Genomic DNA, 20,647 nt, shown 5'->3' with positions numbered 1-20,647 from the left:
CGGGGGACTGTCTGGTAGTGGTGGCTGGGCTCGTAGCACTATTAGATATACAGTGGCGTTCAAGTTGGCCCATTTGGCTGGCTGCAAACTGCATTGTGACACACTGACAGGCCTGGAATCACAAACCCCATGTTTTGTCTGCTACAGTGTCAAAGACCACCCCTCCCTCTGTCTGTCTGTCTCTCCCTCTCTCTCACTCAGCTCTAGACAGAAACTCTCCCTTTGCAGTGCGTTTATGCCCATTCCTATTTTTATTTACCCCTTGTTAAAACCACTTTCAACCTGGCGTTCCTATTTTTGGGCATGGCATTATGGGTGAAAATGTGATGTCCTACAACAAAGTATAGAAGCTTAAGTGGTTAAGATTCCGATGCACTCACGCTATCTTGTACCTTCTCCTCCTCAAGGTTTCGTAGTGGGCTCTTGTCTGGCTAAATGGGCTTGAAGACAGAGTGCTCAATCAGCGGCTGCCTGGCGCCTCCCCCTCGTCACCCCTCCCTTCCTTCCTAATTAAACTGCAGAACTGTTCAAGGTAGCCGGAGTTTGAAGGCAGCTAAGTGAATATTCCAAGTTATGGGCCCCAAAATGCTACACATGGGCGGCCCAATGCAGCCTTGCTATGCCGCGATCGATAGACTAACACTGTGTCCTATTTGGATGTTTGTTTTCTCTCTTATGCTGTACAAACTACACTGGTAACATATACGTCTGCTGTGGGAGGAAAATGTAATGCAAGCAAAAGCATTATCTAGGCAAAAATGTTACAAAATATAATTTGAACTGTTTCGATCCTTCTTTTTTTTCCTGTTCTTACTCAATCTATCCTCTCACGAAAAACTACAAAATAATTTCACCTACTTCCTTACACCTGCAAACCTGTGATGTGACAATAAAGCTGATTCTGATTCCAAATCTTACAAAGTAGCGAAAATAGCAGATCTATTAGATCTGCTGAGCTTCCACAAAGTATAAAATAGGGCTTAAATGGTTAACATACAAAACAATCAAAAACAACCACAATATCCATCATATATGATGGACATATAATAGTCCAACGTAGTCACAGTGTGTCAGAGGGTAACACTGTCTGCTGGTAACCTTAGTGTACGCAAGCTAGCTTTCAAGAATGTTCAAGGTGCAGATTGACACGTCCCAAATGAAAAGTGCTGTCCTTGTCTTTGTCTGCCTTCTCTATCATTCTACACCCCCCCCCCAACACACACACACACACACACACACACACACACACACACACACACACACACACACACACACACACACACACACACACACACACACACACACACACACACACACACACACACACACACACACACACACACACACCTCCACACATGAAATGATCCCTCACGGCATTGTGCCTTCAAGGCTGGCTGCTCAGGTATAGATTATGCTGCCTGCCTCCTGATGCACGTTTTCATTTGTGAGAAGGTGGTGAGAAACAGCAGATACAGAGACAGGGTGAGAGAAAATGATAGGGGGGGGGGGGTTAGCTATAGGCAGTGACAGAGAAGCCCGCCAAGCATGGACTGCTTCTGGCAAATGAGAATCTGTCGCGCCTCCCTCTCCATCCAGACGTCAGGGCCCTGCGGATCCCAAATTATGGCTGTAAATTTTGCACAATGGCCGTACGCTTGATTACCCCTGATCTGTGCTTTCGCGCTCCTCCTTTTCATCTGTGTCTGTGTGCCTCCTTTCATTCTGTCTGTTTCACTTTCTTTCTCTCTTCCTCAGTCCTGCCTGCTCTCTTTCTTACCATCTTTTACCATTTGTCTATTACTCTCTGCCGTCCTGAGTTTCTTTCCCCCTAGTGTCTATCTTTCCTCTTGTGGCCGCGCTGTTTTCTTCCCTCTAAAAGCTGAATCCTTCTAACGTGACTGACATTGACAAGATCCCCATGACATACTGACAAGACCAGATCTGGTGGTGCATTGCTTCTTATTGCTGCCATTCTTCACACAGTTGAAGGCCCCTCTCTGCAGCATGCATGCAGAGCACTCGGGGACATTATTTGAATTCTGTGCCTGTCGGCCGTTCTGTGTGTGATTTAAGGAGGAAGTAATGAAAAGAAATAGTGCCTTCTTGATATAATGGCAAAACTTTTTTTTCTTTTCTCCCGCTCTCTAATCCCTGCTAAGATTAGCTCTTCCTTAAGTGGATGAGTCACTAGAATTACTAGGCCAACTGAAGAAGAGGCCATTTGACATTCAAGTGGACAGCGTTCGAACGAAAATAACAACAACGCAAGAGAATGGTGAAGGAGATAAATCGAGCATTAGCCTCCGGCTCCTCCATCAAGACTAGTGTGGGGGCGTGAGCCGCTGGAAGATTTTTCATCGCAAACTCCAACTCATATTTTGTGCATACCGAAAAGGTACACAGTGAAATCCTGTTCATTTATTCATTTGTAACTCCGAGGACAACTTGAACCAAATGGACCCTTACAAGTCCATTTGGTTCCATTTGAGTTAAATTAAAGCTGCAACCTGGAACTTATTGTAATGAATAAAACATGTGTAACCAATTATGGTAGAGTATGTTAATACAATACAACTAGTACATCTGCAGTGGTCGGAGTGTAACTCCCTATCTTCCCTGGCCAAGCAGGGATTCTGTCATGGAGGAGAGGTAGAATTTTGGAGGAAACATGAAAACGAATTGTAGCTTTAACACTGAGAATTGTATTTTACCGTGTAACTTTTCGGTTCTCTGGATGTATCTCCATACAATGTTAATGTTAGGTTGCTGGCTTGCCCAGATTTTGGGGGGAGGGTGTAGCATCGGGGATGCTGCCTGCAGCGGTAGCACGGAGACAAACATTAGAGGAAGCAGCGGAGACAGGTCTGCTTACAGTCACTTTGCAACCAACTGCTTGACGGGTAAACACCAAATTCCCACTATGCCCTGCCTGTTGGTGCACTGAAATTTGGCTCCTTGACTGGAAATAAACCACTATGGATGCAGTTTTGGTCAAGGATGGATGTTTCAGTAACAGCACCTCCTAGGCCTATGATACACAGGCCTGCATGGACCCTGCTTTTAGTACGTGGCATCAACCACATGATCCATTTCACTGTGTTCGCACCGACATCACCCCCCATCCGCACCTACAGTATGTGTTTGCCTGCTGTGGGGCACACATTGGTGATCAATTTTGTGAGCCATGGAAAAATACAAGAATTGGTTTTGAAAGCAGCACTTAGAGCTGCAATCCGGAAATTATTTAGATGAATAAAATGTTCAAAACCAGGCTGCCTCTACTTGCAGGAGGTACTACACAGGCATCTCACTAATTGTCATTATAGCAAAACATCTTTGTCCAGACGGATAAGGGCATGGACTAAAACAAGGGCCACCTTTAGCTATATTTATTATATTTTATTTAGTGCACTCTTGCTCTCCCTGCGTGTTACAAACTTCCGACACAAATGCGTTTATTTTGTATACTGAGTGAAGTCTACAATGACTGTGAACATAAAAGCTACTGTAGATGTATCCATTGATTAAGTTTGACTGACTTTGCATGCATACTGTATTTGTTGACTCATATAGCCTAACTATTGATGCATAATATGAACTTTGGCTGTTCCGTTATTTGAATGTAGAAATGTGCCACATTTATCACTGCTAGTGCCAGTGCCTACCAGTTGATTGTTTAATTCCCTTGTCGATTCTGGCGTGAATCCTGGAGTTCTTGAATTGCTCCCATGGTGTAAAGTAACTACAGTATGTATACATTTACTCAATTAATGTACTTAAATACAATTTTGAGATACTTTTAATTTAGGCTTCAGCCAACTCAGCACCGTTCGAGTTATGTCTCGATAGGGACAACATTGTGAATCACCGCCTAGTCTCGGTATCTCCGAGACGTTAACACCGCCTCACACGCAGTCCAAGCTAACACAGCCGAGCGCTCCCTACCCCCGTTTCAGCCAATCAGAAGCCGCGTCTGGCCCCGGCTCCGTCTCTGGCTCATCCTATGAACACAATTATCGTGAGAGGGAGAGAGGCATTTGGGGATAAAGCATAGCGTCTTAAAGGCAATGGCACCTGGCACGCTGATTGGTTTGATTAATGTAACGCCCAAACCGCACCTATTCATAATGTAAGGGGTATAGCGCAAGTGATTTAGGGACAAGGCTGGTGGCGCACGTCAGCAACACGACCCCTCGCGCAGAGCTTTATGCCCAAATAGCGGGTAGGGTGGCTGGAGAGAACTATTGGACCCAGAGTCTGTACTGTAACTATGCCCCCTGAAACCGGCCATCTGTTTGTCACTTTCGTTCAAAATATATTTTAAAATATCTTCAAAATATATTTTGCAAGCTAGATTATGCTTTGACTAATTTGGTTTACTGTAGGAATTATTTACGCGACTGCAAAGGCAAAACAGCTCATTTTCAGCGCTTCCGTTGCACAGACTGTCGAAGCATTTGAAAATTGTGTGGGCCAACAGTCGGTCTCAATATCTCAAAGGCAAATATTGTCGTTGTTTAGTTTTTATTATCCACTATTATTTGAGAACTTTAGTTACTTTGTATATTTAGATTATTATATTAACTGATAAATTATGTATCATTATAGGGTAATCTAGTAGCACAAAATCATAGCCACCTGCAACATTAAAGTTAACAAAATGCATTACTAATTACAAACAATCCAATAATATAATGTGCCATAATTTATATTGATGGCCAATACATTTGGAATTTTACTCCAGTCAATTTTGAATACAGGCCTTTACTACATTGCCTATTTCTACATTGTGGTACTTCTACTTTTACTTACCACTCACCAGTGACTGTTCCTCTTCGTTCATTGTCCTCTTTAAGGCACATGGACTGGACCCGGACCCCGCCCGTTGTCTATCAAACGAGAAGTAATCAGCATGGACCGATTGACAACTGTCCGTATAATTAAGCAATTTATATACTGTAGTATGACAGGGTCGCGTACCAAAAAGAACAGATCTACAAGCTAACAACGTGTCGCATCGCAACATGCTGATAGTTTATAGATTTATTCTTCTAGGAAAGCAAGGATTATCTCCCAAGCCCGATGCGGCCATAGCTTAGTGGCTAGAGGGCCGTATGGTAATCAGAAGGTCATGGTTCATTTCCTGGCCATGGTCTAACACGTTGAAGTGTCCCTGAGCAAGACTTTAATTAACCCCCAACTACTTGAGGTCTGTATAGTTCCCAAACCAGGCAATGATGCAGCCCTGTCAGTGGTTCCTCTTTAGAAGAAGGCCTGTAGGACTTTGGGGCCCACTCCAAACTTCTTAAGTTGCCTGAGATAATACGTACATCTAGCACATCTGCAGTGGTTGGAGGTGATCTACCTGGTCTTCCTTTGAGGAATAGGGTGCCCCTGGTGCCGATTAGGACACCTACCGGTTGACAACCGGTCGTACTGCCCAAAGCTCATAAGCGCGACATCTCTCCTGGCTAAGCAGAGGTTGCCACTCGGTTTGGTTGTAGATGTAGACGACATCTACCCGGGTAGGACATGAAACTTTTTAAGCTCATAGGAATATCCAAGCACCTCTCCCTGCTTTCTATTCCTCCCTTTGCTCCCAACGTCTGAATTCCTGCCTGTTATTTCTTTCATAGACACATATTGCTCTGTCATAGAAAGACATTCTTAGACCGCAGTTCTCATAATGTGTGCTTTTCCCCCCTGAAGACATTATACAACGGCGCAAATACATTTCACCTCTCAGCATCATGTATGCATTATACCTGCTGAATATCCTTCCTGAAAGAGAAATATGGCACTTGCCACCAGCTGAAGGGTGTTAAATGTCGATGCTACTATACAGTGACATTTACAAGGAGAGATAACAGCATTGCGGTGACACCACGCTGGGCTAATAATCCTCCCTAAAATGATGACAACTAAAGATCACGATAAAATAAAAAACAACTCAGGAATGTCATCATTTAACAAGCCACTACTCCTAAAACCATAGCCTACACCAGGGGCACGGTAGGATTTTGTAAGCACAGCACCATGCCACCATATTCGTTTTCCCCTTCCTTGCTGGCATAGTAAAATGCTCAGTGTTACTCGGAGTGTACAAATGGAACCTTACGGGTCCATTTGGTTCCATTTGTACACTCTCAGGGTTACATTTACAGTATGGATTTTATTGTGTGCCCTACTTTCTGAAGCCATATTGTTGTCATTCAAAGGGAGTGGCCACCCAGCACCCACACCGCTGGAGGAGAAGCAAGGTCTCTGGGCAGATCGAGTATGAGGCTCCTGGGCTGCTGCTCTCGCTCCTCATTTCCCTCATGTCTGCCGGCGTGTCAGAGGCTCCTGGCCACAGCTGGAAGATAAATAGACCCCCACCACCTCACTTTGTCATGGTGTCTCTGCAGGCTGTACATGGAACTAAGAGACTCCCCGGCTCTCGCAAATGGGATATCCGCAGCCCTGCATTGACCTCCTGCATGTGGCTGGACATTTCTTTGAGTCGTAGAAGAATTGCGAACCATTCCCAAATGATCTCATAAGACATTTGGATGAGCCTCGTGAGCTTTTTTCCTCTCATTCCTTCCCTCTCGTTTTCCATTTTCTCCCAATTTAGTATTCGCCGATCCCCCCCCTTGTGTATTGTGGTCCCTGTCACTGCCAACCCCCACCGTTGAGGCCTGTGGAACGAGCGGAGTAGACTACAATACGGCTGCTCCTCGACTTGATGACTTTCATCGGGAGAGCATAACACGCTGTTTTCCCCTGCTTCCCTCCCCGCTGAACAGACCAACCAGTTTTTCACTGCACTTCAAGATGTACAGAGAAATGTTTCAAATAACCCAAGGACCAAAAATGTCATCCAGTGTGCATTTTGGGGGGTATAATATAAGCACCTATGTAGAGTAGGTGTGTACGTGTGTTCTTTGTGAGAGATGGTGTACAGTATGAGAGCCTGGGTAACTGTCGATAGAGCCCAAAGGTGAACGCCTTTGAATCACAAGGTTCTGGGTTCGATACCGGGCGGCAGTGGTGGAAAAAGTACTAAAATTCTTTACTTAAGTAAAAGTACCAATACTGCACATTATAGAAATACTCTGTTACAAGTAAAAGTCCAGAATTAAATTTGAGTAAAAGTACAAAAGTATTGGCATCAAAATGTACTTAAAGTACCAAAAGTAAAAGTACTAAAATGTTTGAAAATAGAAGATCTACAAGCTCACAACGCGATCGGCTATTTTCAACCTAGGTATAAAATAGGGCTAAAGTGGTTAATGTATGTCATATAATATCATAATTTATATCTGCAAAGTAACTAGTAACTAAAGTTTTCAAATAATTGTAGTGGAGTAAAAGCACAATATTTGCCTTGCGGAAATTGGAAATACTCAAGTAAAGTACAAATACCTCAGAATTGTACTTAAGTAAATGTACTTAGTTATTTTACACCACTGCCGGGCGGGCACTCAATGTATGAGTAGCACAGCTTGGATAACGTGTGGCAAGTACTGGGACCTGACAGTAGGTGTGGCACTCACACCTTAGCAAACCATCTCCCTGATCTGGCGACTTGTAAGGAGGACAGACGCCCTCGTTGCTCGGCTGATACCGACAATAAGCCACGTCGACCTACATACAGTACTTGTGGTCTCTTTGTACATGCACAAGGCCCTGTGTGTGTGTGTGCACACATAAAGCGTTGCCAACTTGTGCTTCATCCGTAGGCGACGAGGAGTTGAAGGCACCAAAGCCCCTTATTCCATACAGTAGTTCCTAGTGTTCCATCTCTTCGATTCAGAATGGCTGCTTCCCCCACCAGGTGACAGCAACACCAAGCTGTCTCAGTGTTTGCATGGAAACACATCAAAGACACAAGAGAGTGAGAGAGAGAGAGAGAGAGAGAGAGAGAGAGAGAGAGAGAGAGAATGAAAGACAAAGAAACATCTGCTGTACTGTACCGTTGTCTTGAAGGTCTCTGTTCCTTTTCTTGACAGCACAGCGACCTGTCACTCATTCCTTTTCCTGCCTACTGGAGGTAAAAAAGCAACGTGCCGCACCGCTATCGCAATGTGATGAACTTCAAGGCGGCCAATACCTTCTCAACCAGCCTACGATGCATACGTTCTTCCCCACGTACAGGGTGTGCCCATGCATATTTCAGTGGTTTTTAAGGTATTTCTTCCACACTGAGTGTTCTCGGCGTGATGAAAGAGGGGTTGACGCGTGGCCTGAGGAGCTTGGAACTGAGATTAAACTCGAGATGCCTTTAGGGCCGACAGGCAGTGATTACAACAGCTCCCATTAAAAGCTGCCTTGACGGAAATGCAGAGTGGCATCTCTCGCCGGGCCGACGGAATGCGCACACGGCCGTCTTGTAGACACACGGCAGGAAATGTTCCAGGGATAATGGGTCACATGCAGTATCCTACCACTGTTGACTGTCACAACAGCTCTTCCAGAATGAGATCCTCCAACAAGATCCTGTTTGGTTGGTGGAATAGAGTATGCGTATATATATAGATGGACTGCTCTGTCCTGTCACATCACAACGGTGTCTCAAAACTGAAACAGTGTTGGTGTCTGGATGATTTGCACAGAGGGTTATAGGAATCTGGCCTGTAACTTTATCCACCTGCGGTCCATGAAATCTGACACGTAGGCAACCACAGTACCTAGTACATCACGGCTCATGTGTTCACCAACAGCCTGTAGCATGAAAAACATGTTGCCGCAGAGCGTCGCGAGTGATGCCTAATTAATCCAGCAAATCATCCAGAGCCATCAAATCCCTCCATTAGATGCCACCTGCTATTCACATGCTTCCATGGACACAGGAGCTCATTTGAATTCGTCTTTCGGAAATAAATGAGACAAAATGAACAAGTGCTGCATAACGCTTAGGCGGCCCGGGGGTGAGGGGGAAAAAAACCAACATTTTTTTCATTGCTGATGATGCGTGGTGGCAGCATGGCAGATTGGTAGTGACTGGGTAAAGGAGATCCCTGTCCGTGACTGGAGTTTACCATATAAAGACACACAGTAAAAAGAGTTTTAATTTAACTCGGATGCTGAATTCGCACCAGCAGGGGTGAGTGAATTTGTGAATGTTCGATTGAGCTAAATGGACCAGTTGTGGTCCACAGAGAGATCTGCTGCTTAGGGTTAAGCAGCAGGTGTAAGAGAGCTCACAGGCAGGGAGGAAAATGACAGACACTCGATGCTTGTCTTTGGCAGCTTGTTTGCAAATTATCTATACATTTTAGGTAAGAAATAGGCCATTTGATTAGTTTCACATCTACAACTGCTAGTTTGAAACGTCGTTTGAATCAATATTCTCTACTTAACACACAGTAACCTAGTCCGTTTTGTGTGTAGGCGACACCTAGTCCACACCTACCACAGCGTGCTTCTGGTTGGCTATTGCTCTGTCGGTTTCCGTCTCAGTGCGGCAGCGGCAAAGTTGAACTTGTTTCAACTTTGCCACTCAAGTTGAACTTTTTTCAACTTTGTCGGCTCCGCCTCCTGCCGCAGCGGTGAAAGTGCCGGTCGATTCTCGCCAGAGACGATGCATTGAACCTCGCCGCTTTCTCAGAACGCAGAAGTGGAATAGAACTGTACAGTATGGAGGCATCGTGTTTCCTTGCGCTGTGCTTTAAATCAGTGGTTTTCAACCAGTGGTCCTTGGGGGGCTACCAGGGGGTCCCCAGCTAAATTAGTTAACATAGCCTCAGAATCATTTTAACCACTTAGCTTTAGCTATTCAAAAATAGCAGATATACAAGATCATAGCGCGGCACCGAGTGCCGCGCTATGATCTTGTAGATCTGCTATTTTTGAAAAATCTTGAAAATGTGTGCAAATCTTTGAATATATAAATTTTTCAAAGACAATTTTTTTAACTCAAATCTTTGCTTCTGGGGGTCCCTGGCACAAAACATTTTCAGATGGTGGTCCGCGGCCAAATGTATATCAATTTAGGGGTCCCTGGCATGAAAAAGGTTGAAAACCACTGCTTTAAATCATCAGCCCTTAAATATACGTACAATATAGGATTCTCCGCAGGGTCGCAACGCTATGTATAAAATATGACTTCCCATCGAGGGACAGCAACAGCATGCTGTTGAGCTGCCAGCGGGAACTGTACCCGCTCTGCTGCCGCTGCTGATGTGCTCTTTCTAGGGATTTCAGCAGAGGTGCGGCATAAGCAATCTTCAACACTCACTAAAACGGCTGCAAACGAAGACGTGTTCAGCCTATGATTTGAACTGGATTCTCTAATAGATTCTTGGTGTAAATGTCAATGGTGTGTATCAGTCCCAGGTGCTGCGTGTATTGACCTGCTCTAGATTCAAGCACCATATTGACCTTCTGTATTCAGCTCAGTTAATTGCACCAAGCTTTAGTCCGTCAAATACGTACGGCTGAACACCATCACTGGAAGCACAGCTTGACCTTACAGCCCCATCATCATCATCATCATCATCATCATCATCATCATCGTAAGTCACTGATGCAATGAAAATGTCTCTACACACATTTATAACCTCTGCTAAACATTAACCTGAAGGGTCATCCACACCCAGAATGATAACTACAGTATAACCATACACATGTCGTTTTAAAAATCATTCTAATCATTCAAAAACGTATTCCACCATGGAGCAGATGGGTAGAGTCCACACGACAGCTATAACGACAGCCAATCAAAATCCATCCAAATGTACAGGATGTCACGTTCAACACAGTAATCATGTTCAACATGTTTACAGAACATTATCGTTCATGAGTGTGTATGCTCGCATTAATATGGTTATAGTTATCTTTATAGTTACTTGGTGTTGAAGGCCCTTAAGCCTATGTCGCAATCATACTTGGAGTGGTCCTCCGTAGACCTAGCTATACTAAGTAAGAGGTGTTCAATGAAACATCAGCCAAGTTTCTAGTGGGATTCAAAGTCCCACCTAGGAGGATTTAATTAGCGGTGTGAATGGATCACATTGCGCCCCCTTTCTCTCTCTCTCCTTGGTAATCAGTTCTGGGCCATTAATGGTCGGATGACTATCGACTGGCGGAGCAGCCTGCTGATAATTGAATGTGTAGAGGCCATTAAACATTCCTAATCAAAAATAAACACTCCAGAGCTACGGTTCGCGCTCGCTCAACAATAAGATGAGGTGACGATGGAAGATTGTTCAGTGAAAAACAAGGGGGGAAATGTGTCAGAAAATGTGCTCTGCATTTATCTCTTTCTAAAGAGTTTACTTTTTTCTTTTGGAGGCTTTCAGTGCCCACAATAAAGAACTCGACAGACTAGAAAATAGACATATTGAGTTCCCCAACTCAGTGTTACAATAACAAAAAAGTTGAAGGAGAGGAGAGAGACAGGAAAACCACTTTGTAATTGAATGTGAGAGAGTGCATTCCACCTCGCAGAGGGTTTAATAAATCACTACTGGTGACTGTGGCATGCCGTTGGGAATCACCATATCGCTATTGACTTTGTGCTATTGATTGGACGTCATTGTCACCACAACTCATATGAAGTTGGCTGCTCAATATGATTAGTCCACAAACCCAACCTTGAGACAATCAATGCTGTTTTATAGACTGTGGTCAAGTCCGGTAAACACATGGATTTCTCATATATGCAATAGGCCTCCTCACGTAAATTTAGAAAAGAAAACATGATACGGTCTGATGAAAAAAAAGAATCAAGTGAAGCAGCTAAGCAAATTGTCATTTTAACATGCTCTGTAGGTTGCATTAGGCTTATCATGTAAACGGTAGCACGGATTGGTTTCTCATTTTAAAGCGACCAAATTGCCCTGTGATGTGCCATAGCCTGAAGTGGCGAGAAACGTGAAGAAGTACTGGGATGGAATCATTATGAGGGGCACATTGCATTCAGTAATTGCGCGGGGGACCTCGCTGTTGCTCTCGGATTTGTTTGTGTTGTTCATTCAAGGTCCACTGCGCTTCAAAAGGACAGACGCTCCTTTGCTTTCTGCAGAGGCATGCCAAACACGGCTCTCACTCCAGCGGAGCAGAAAAAGGGTCCACTCCACGTCCCATCAGACTCGCACGCCGCTCATGTCACCCGTAAGGCCACGGGTAGAACAGAGAATTATGCTAGTAATAAAAAGACAAATTTTTGCATGGAACCCAGAGTTTAACAACCCCAGTCCTGCCAGAAACACCATCAAGACGAAATTATACGATGCTGCATAGGGTCACGGACATTCTTAAGGACTGACCTTAAGAATGTTTTCAAAATGTGATCTTTTGGATACCTGAAATAGCCATGGCTGGAGAACTTAAATACACTGGAACTGCAAAATATAAAAGCTAGAAATCGGTTGCACAGTGTTTTTGTTCAAATCATGCCCATTTAATTGCTGAAATCAGATAAGGCTGCCTTGAGTATGAAGTGCAACAATGGACACTCCTTTTGCAAGCTTTCCTTTTATGTTCACAAAAGGACATTTTCTGAGCAAAATTGACCCAATTGTACCTCACACGCAATAGCCTGATTCTTACAAAAGCAAGATTGAGGCCGTCGCCAGTGCAAATCCCAGCTGGGGGAAATCTATGCGGCGAAGTGAGAAAACCATGCGTCTCCTCGCAACAACTAGGCTACAGTTGATGTGCCCTTGAGCCAGGCACTTATCCCCAAACTGCTCGGTGGCCAGCAGTAGATGTAGCAGCGCAGGGGCATCTCCCAGGCGTGAATATGTGTAAGTGTATGAATTCAAAGCACAGCATTACTCAGAAGCATAAAACCTGATTTATGCTTCATCATATGGTGTTGTTGTGTGCTAAACAATAGCTGATTTAACTTGTAGATCGTCTATTTTCAGTATGTGAAACCAGCGTACAAACGGGGTATAAATCAAGCATAAGGCTTAGAGGGATATTATTGCATGGTCCCATCTGCGAATCAATGTTATCCCTCATCCTGCCGAGGGAAAAGTCTGTTCTGTTTGTGCACAGATGAAACAACATGCCATATGCTCTACTACAGAGATCTCGGGTGGGTAGCAGAAGACATGGTGGGAGGTGGGAATCCATGAGACTGTTAGTCTGATTGTATTGTACAACAAATCATTGTCATAAGGTGCTTATGGAAAAGGCTGGAGAGCCAGAGATAATCCTATAGTCTAACTTAAGAAAATGCTCCATATATGCCCTAATTACAGAACAATATGGAGATATGTTTTGTATAGTGTTTTGTCTATTTGTTTGCCTACACCCAGGAGTTTGGTAATTGCACTTTGCACAAATCTGAATTCTACAAAGACTGTACGCATCAGTGTGCATCCATTATTCTTATGTTCCTTTGAATTAGATTGAAGTAACAGGCTTCAACAGAATTACTTTGAACTTGGGAGGTTTGATTGGATTCTAGCACAATTTCATCATGTAGTATTATTATGTGAAAGCTTGTCTCAGTAATAAACCCTGCCTAATTTAGTCATAAATATGTATTTTAAGAATCATACAGTGCAAAGGCTGTCAAATAATGGTCTAACTGACAGCGTCAACACGTAACAGGCTATTGTTGCAACAAAATGGTTTCACACACAAAAAAAATATTAATCTCTAATGAAAACATTTCACATTTACTGCCATTTGCATGCCATTTCCCTGCTGGTTCATGTCTTCGTGAGATTGAATGGGCTCCATTTGAATAGCTTAGGACAAGTAACTCTTCATATAATAAAGTGGTAATGTGAGAGTCCCGCACCGTAAAATCTTCAGTGTTAATTTATCCATTTGTAACTCAAGAGAGTGTACAAATGGAACCAAAACGGACCCTCACGGGTTTGTTTGGTTCCATTTGCACACTCAAAGTTAAATTAACACTCAGGATTTTGCAGCGCAGTTGGCCAATATGTCATCATAAAAGCCACTGAGGGACGGGGTGATGGTATGGGAGCGCGGCAGGGCCACCTCTCCATCTGCTAATAAAGTGCACACTGGCTGGTCAGGGATGGAGAGGAGAGTTATGGCTGTGGTCCCCCAGCAGCAAGAGGCTTTTAATGGCATCCTTTCAAAGAGATAGACTGGCATCTGCAGGCTTCTACATCTGACTGAGACCGACTTGGGAGACCGCCTTGAGAGACATACAGTATGCAGCAACACGCAGTACAGTACAGCAGGTACCACAGGTACTTGCAGGAAAACATGGACCCTTATGCCTGCATGCACACGAACCACTGGGTGGCTGATACTATGAAGCAGTTGTCCTCTGGGAACTGTTCATCCTCAACATTTGTAAAAGGAAAATCCATTTTAATCACTTCTCTATGTATTTGATCTAGGATAGATGGTTCAACATACCACTATAGCCTTTATACTGCTTTTACTCCTGCTACTACTACTACTACTACTACTACTACTACTACTACTACTACTACTACTACTACTACTACTACTACTACTACTACTACTACTACTACTACTACTACTACTACTACTACTACTACTACTGTAACAGTGTATTCACAGGTCTCCCTAAGAAAATGGATCAGACAGCTGCATTTGATTCAGAACTCTGCTGCTCGAGTCCTTACCAAGACCAAGAAAGTGGATCATATCACTCTAGTTCTCAGATCTTGACTCCGGCTCCCTATCTGTCAAAGTATTGATTTCAAAATGCTGCTGTTGGTTTATAAAGCGTTGAATGGTTTAGGGCCAAAACACATTTCTGATTTTGTACTACATCATGAACCAATCCAGACCTATCAGGTTGGCTGGGACCGGTCTGCTTTGTAAACCCAGAGTCAGGATTAATTTTGGAGAAACAGCTTTTATGCACCACATATCTGGAACAGACTGCCAACAAAATTCAGGTGTGCTACAACTCAGTTCTTTTTAAATCAAAGCTAACAACCTTTCTGTTTGCTGTTGCCTTTTACTGAGGTTTTTAATTATTTCTTCTGCACTCATTTTAATCTCTGTTTTGTGTATTCAAATGTAGTTTTATAATATTCAATCTTAATGTCTCCAAGAGTAAAGCACTTTGAATTGCCTTGTAGTTGAAATGTGCAATAAAATTTACCTTGCCTTACTACAGTACAATATGTATACTTTTTTATATGTCTGATTTTAGTTATCTAAAAGCCTCTAGGCTTCTAAACTTCTCCTGCACAATATTGTTATATGTATTTTTTCTTATATTTTTAACTCTTTATGTGCTGCTAATAAATAAAACTAAAAACTCAAAAACTGTTGATGACGACGACTACTACTAATACTACTACTGTAATATATTGGAGGTTTGACATACAACAAATACCTGTAGACAGTGGTGGAAGAAGTACTGTACTCAAATTTTTTACTTGAGTAAAAGTATCAATGCCACAATGTAGAAATGGTGAGGAAAAGGTTTGGAATTCAAAATGTACTTAGTATATGCAGGGCATCAAAATATACTTAGTATATACAGGGCTGAAGTAGTTGATGTACGTTTTGTAATAATAATCATTATAATCAAAAGAAAATCTAGTAACTAAAGTTGTCCAATCATTGTAGTGGCGTAAAAAGAACAATATTTGCCTCTGAGGTGTAGTGGAGTAGAAGTAAAAGTATAGAAATTTGGAAATTGTCCAGTAAAGTCAGAATTGTAATTAAGTACAGTACTTGAGTAAATGTACTTAAGCACTTTCCACCACTGCCTGTAGGCTACTGAATTATACTTATTTAAGTCTAGTAGATGGACAATCTTGGAGATATTCTTGTGCCGCCATGCACTCTACTTTGTCCAATACTGCAGGCCCAAACATATGGGAACTGTTGAAGACAAGTACAACTGATCTACTCAGAGAGATAAAAAAGTGTATTGTGTCTTTCTCTTTATCACATGACTGTGATAAAGACCTGCCTTGCCTTGTTCCTGTCCTGTCCTGCCTTGCCTTGCCTTGTCTAGCTTAGCTTTATCAGTCATGACTCATATCTTCTGGCCTTGTGAACGTGACCTCTGCATTCTCTGTATGTACTTAATAAACTTCAGAACATGACGTGTGACTCTATCCTGTTGTAATCTTATTCTCCGAGCTCATGCTTGCTTGCAGAGGGGCAATTCAACTGAATGACTAAGCAGGGGGATATTATCACAACAGAGGTCTACTTAATTCACAAAAACAACAACAACTACTACTACTACTACTACTACTACTACTGCTGCTGCTACTACTACTACTACTATTAATAGAACTACTATAACTACTAATAATACTGTACCATATATCAGTGGTTCTCAACCTTTTCAGGCCGTGACCCCCCAAAATAATCATATTTTAACTGGGGACCCCCCTCCCTTACTAGCACTTGGAATGTGGGAGTTGAGGCATAACATTTTCGGTTCCACAGATAAATATTGTGAAAATAGCAGATGTACAAGCTCACAATTTTGTTGATTACTTTTGATGCAGTAATGGCCTTTTTCTTTTCTTTCTTTTTGAGGTCCCCCCCCCACCCCCAAATCATGTGAGGACCCCCCCTGGGGGTCCCGACCCACAGGTTGAGAACCACTGCCATATATGCCAGTAATGATTCAATGGCAGCTTCATTGTTACTCGGCTTTATTACTCAACATCGCACTAATAAATGTTACTGCATCATATACAGAGTAGAGCTGTATCCAAACTACCTCTCTCAACAGATGCAGAGAGGTAGCTATATTCCCAAGCATTGGGAATATAGCCCAGTGGCGTACCCACTGTAGAGGCAGGACAGGCGGTCGCCTGCCCAACTAGGATCTCACCTCCCCTAGAAAACCCAAATAACCTGAAAATGTATCATTGCGTGCTTAATGTCCTCAAAGTCACGCATCCAACACGCTTTGAACTGAGCAGATTGGACCTTCCGTTCCAGAGATAATGGCCAAAACATCTTGAAAACGTCCACTTTCACCGGTTCGGTCGATTTGGGGGTGGGGGGGTGCAAAAAAAAAAACTCGCCTGCCCTAAATTTATTCCTGGGGCGCTACTGATATAGCCTACCTGAGACACAACCCAACCCCTCATCCCTGCAACTGCCAAACACAGTACACCCCAACAATGAAAATACAAGCTGGACTGACAACCCATGAGTGACTGGCAGGGTGGACACCACACACAACTCTGTAAACCACTGGTTCTCAACGTGGGTTCCCAAGGAAACCCCTCAAGGACCCCTGGAGGTCCCCACTCCCCAGCAAAATGAGCAAGAGTTTAAACCCATTAAGACCTGAGGCGATTCTTTAAAAAATTCTAAATCCTACGTTTTTGGAAAAAAAAATCTAAAAACATTTTTTTCAAGATTTTTCAAAAATAGCAGATCTACAAGCTCGTAGCGCAGCACTCGGTGCCGCGCTATGAGCTTGTATATCTGCTATTTTTTAATAGCCAAAGAAATCTAAAGTGACACAGATGCGTTCCAGGTCTCAATGGGTTGAACACTTGAGGCCAAGGGGGGAATCCCTCTATTGGTTTCCCTATTGGTTTCCCACGCAGCCGCAGGAGACCCGGTTCAAATCTAGGGTGTTAAAAGTTGTGTGTGCCGAATATAGCAGATCTCTACAAGCTCACAACGGGTCGCGGTTGCGATACGTTGTGATCTTGCAAATCCGCCAGGTTCAGAGCATAACACTGTCATATGACGAAGTATACCGTAAATCAGGCTTGAGTGTGGGCACACAAACATGCATGGCCTCCAGGCCATGCATGACGGAGGGCCTCAGTATTGTTCTTCATATACTGTACAGTCTGCATAACAACAAGCAGAACTTTGTTGTTATTGTTGTTTTTTTTGCTTTTATGTATATCTACCCGTTTCACTGAAGAGTACCTGTTTGAGAAAGCCACAGAACCCAGGCAGCGCTTCCTCCTTCTGTTTTATGCATGGCAACCAGTTCATCATCTGTGAAAAAGCACCAGAAAGATGATGACACCACAAGTGATGCGTTATGTGTGTATAAGTGGTGTATAAGTGGTGTGTTATGAGCTTTTAGATGCTATAAGAAAAATGTTGAAAAACACAAATATCGTATGGGGGTCCCTGTCACAAAATCTTTTCAGATGGGGGTTCAGGGCCAAGTGCATATTAATTTGGGGGTCCTAGACATGAACATGAAGTTTGAGAACCACTGTCTTATAATTAATGCTGCAATCCGTACCTTTTATGTCCTACCAGGGATTCAGACCCTTGTCTCCTGCACGAGAGACCAAAGTTCTACCGCTCATTAAAGAGGCAATCCCTGCTAATCCAGGCGAGATATTGTGCTTATGCGTTTCAGGCAGTACTACTTGTCTACCAGTAGGATGTCTTACCCAACACCAGGGTATGTATGATATGATGTCGGGTATGGAATGGTATGGAAGAGTAGGGAGACCGCCTCCAACCACTGCAGATGTATTTACAAACTCTACCACATGGGGTCTTCAACAGGGGGTCCGGGACCCCTAGGGGGTCCTCAGAGTTACTACATGGGGGCTGCCTATAGTGCCTGCAGGCAGCTAAGATCAGTTGCTCACCAAGATATCATCACCGCACTATTCTGACATCATAGTGTCATAGTGCGTCAGTGCATCATAGTGCGTCATTTTTGTGTAATCTGGCCCAAATTGTGTCTTATTATATATGATTTTGGGTTAGGTTGTTTTTGCCAAATCATTGTGTGATAGGAACTTTTTACTTTAACCACTTGAACCCTAGCATCCCTATTCTGGGGGGAACATTCGCAGAGAATAGAAGTTCTACAAGCTCGCAAAACGTTGCAGTGCGAGGTTGTATATCTGCATCTTTTGCATTGCAAAGAGGTTTGGTGTAGACGGAAAAAATAACAGACCAAGTACAGAGCCAAAGGTCAAGTTTAGCAAGTATATTAAGTGGTTAAATGTCTGAAAATACACATGAACATGAATCCAACATATCAATAGAAAAGATAATGATGTGTAAACAAACAAACAAAAGCATTAATTTACACAACACTGATGTCAAACAAGTCTATATGAAATCTATGAAAAGTTAAATCTGCAATACAATTCTATACAATAGGCTATGGAGTTGGGGGGGTCCCTGCTTCATCTCTCTCTCAGGGGTCCTTGGCTTGAAAAAGACCCCTGGTCTACCGCAATGTGGAAATTGTTTTAAGAAGTTAAATAGGCTATATATTGCAGGCCTACCTTTGTTACATGAAGGATAGAGATACTGTAGGTGCTGGTGGTTCGCCCTGGATTGTTGGTCAGAACACAAGGATGAGGCAAGGTGTAGAGTTGTTTAACCATTTACTGATGCCCAACTCAAAAACAGACAGCATACAGGTGATGTGTGTGGCTCCTGAAACAAATCAGGATGAAACATACTGTAAGCTCTACTGTACATTATATAACATTACAAAATTAAATAAACACAGGTAAAGGAGTAAAGAAAGACAATAACCCAAGGCATCATCTAGCAAAGGCATACAGCTCCTGTAGGTCACATGATGTGACTGCCTGCTTAGGATGAATCAACATGCACCACAAACAAAGTAGGATTAAATAACAACGGTTTAATAAACATGGAAACACAACTTACTGCGCTGGTCAATGACGCGCACATGGGGACAGAAACAGCAGAAAAATAATATAACAATAGTGTCCATTAACGTCGCTCTGTAGCGCAAACTTCTCTCACAGTCACTTTAATCACTAATTATGAACAGGTGCGCTGTTGCAGCAGCGCTCTGTGCCATAAAGCCTGGCTGTGCTGTGACTGCTGTCTCTATAGCTCTTGGACGTTATTACATTAAATGTAACAAAAACCATGTTTAAAATGTCATGAGTGCGTCACATTTTTACATGTCTTAAATGTTGAACTAATCGGCATCGTGGTGTGTGTGTGTGTGTGTGTGTGTGTGTGTGTGTGTGTGTGTGTGCGCGCGCGCGCGCGTGTGTGTGTGTGTGTGTGTGTGTGTGTGTGTGTGCGTGCGTGCGTGTGTGCGTGCGTGCGTGCGTGCGTGCGTGTGTGTGTGTGTGTTTGGCCACTGTGGGGGTGATAATAATAGGTATTAGGCTAATAATAATATTAATGATAATATAGAAATATATTATGCCTTCTTACATAGCCTATTAAATGTTGGGGGGGTGCATGGTCCTTGAGGATTGTTTTAAATATGCTAGTGGTCCAGAAGTTAAAAAAACAAAACAAATGTAGACAACCACAGCTCTGCCGTACAGATTGGTTAAAATGACATTGTTATCGTAAAATGAATTCTGATTTGCAGCTTTAAATGGGCCTATTCTAACCATTTATTACAATTAAACCCAGAGCTGCAAACAAGGCTGTCCTGACCTGAATACAAAGCTCAAGGGCAATTAACACCAACAAGAGAATGCATAATGAGGGACAAAGGAGCATGTTGTTTTTGGGGGCCTATCTTTCGATTGCACGGTTGGTAGATTGATTGGTTTAAATAAAATCCATCATCTGCACTTTGGGATTTACAGTTTATCTGAGAAAAAAAAAAGTTCTGTACCATTTCAGAAAAGAATCAGGGCAGATTATTTTCTCTTCAAACTGGCGCTGCACAGTAAAACCCTCTGTTAATTTATCCATTTATTGTTAACCCTGAGAGACGAGTGTTCAAATGGAACAAAATGGACTCTTATGGGTCCATGTTGTT

This window comes from Gymnoscopelus braueri (assembly GCF_963280865.1).
Source record: "Gymnoscopelus braueri genome assembly, chromosome: 12".
Lineage (NCBI taxonomy): Eukaryota > Metazoa > Chordata > Actinopteri > Myctophiformes > Myctophidae > Gymnoscopelus > Gymnoscopelus braueri.
Note: the sequence above shows the minus strand (reverse complement) of the source record.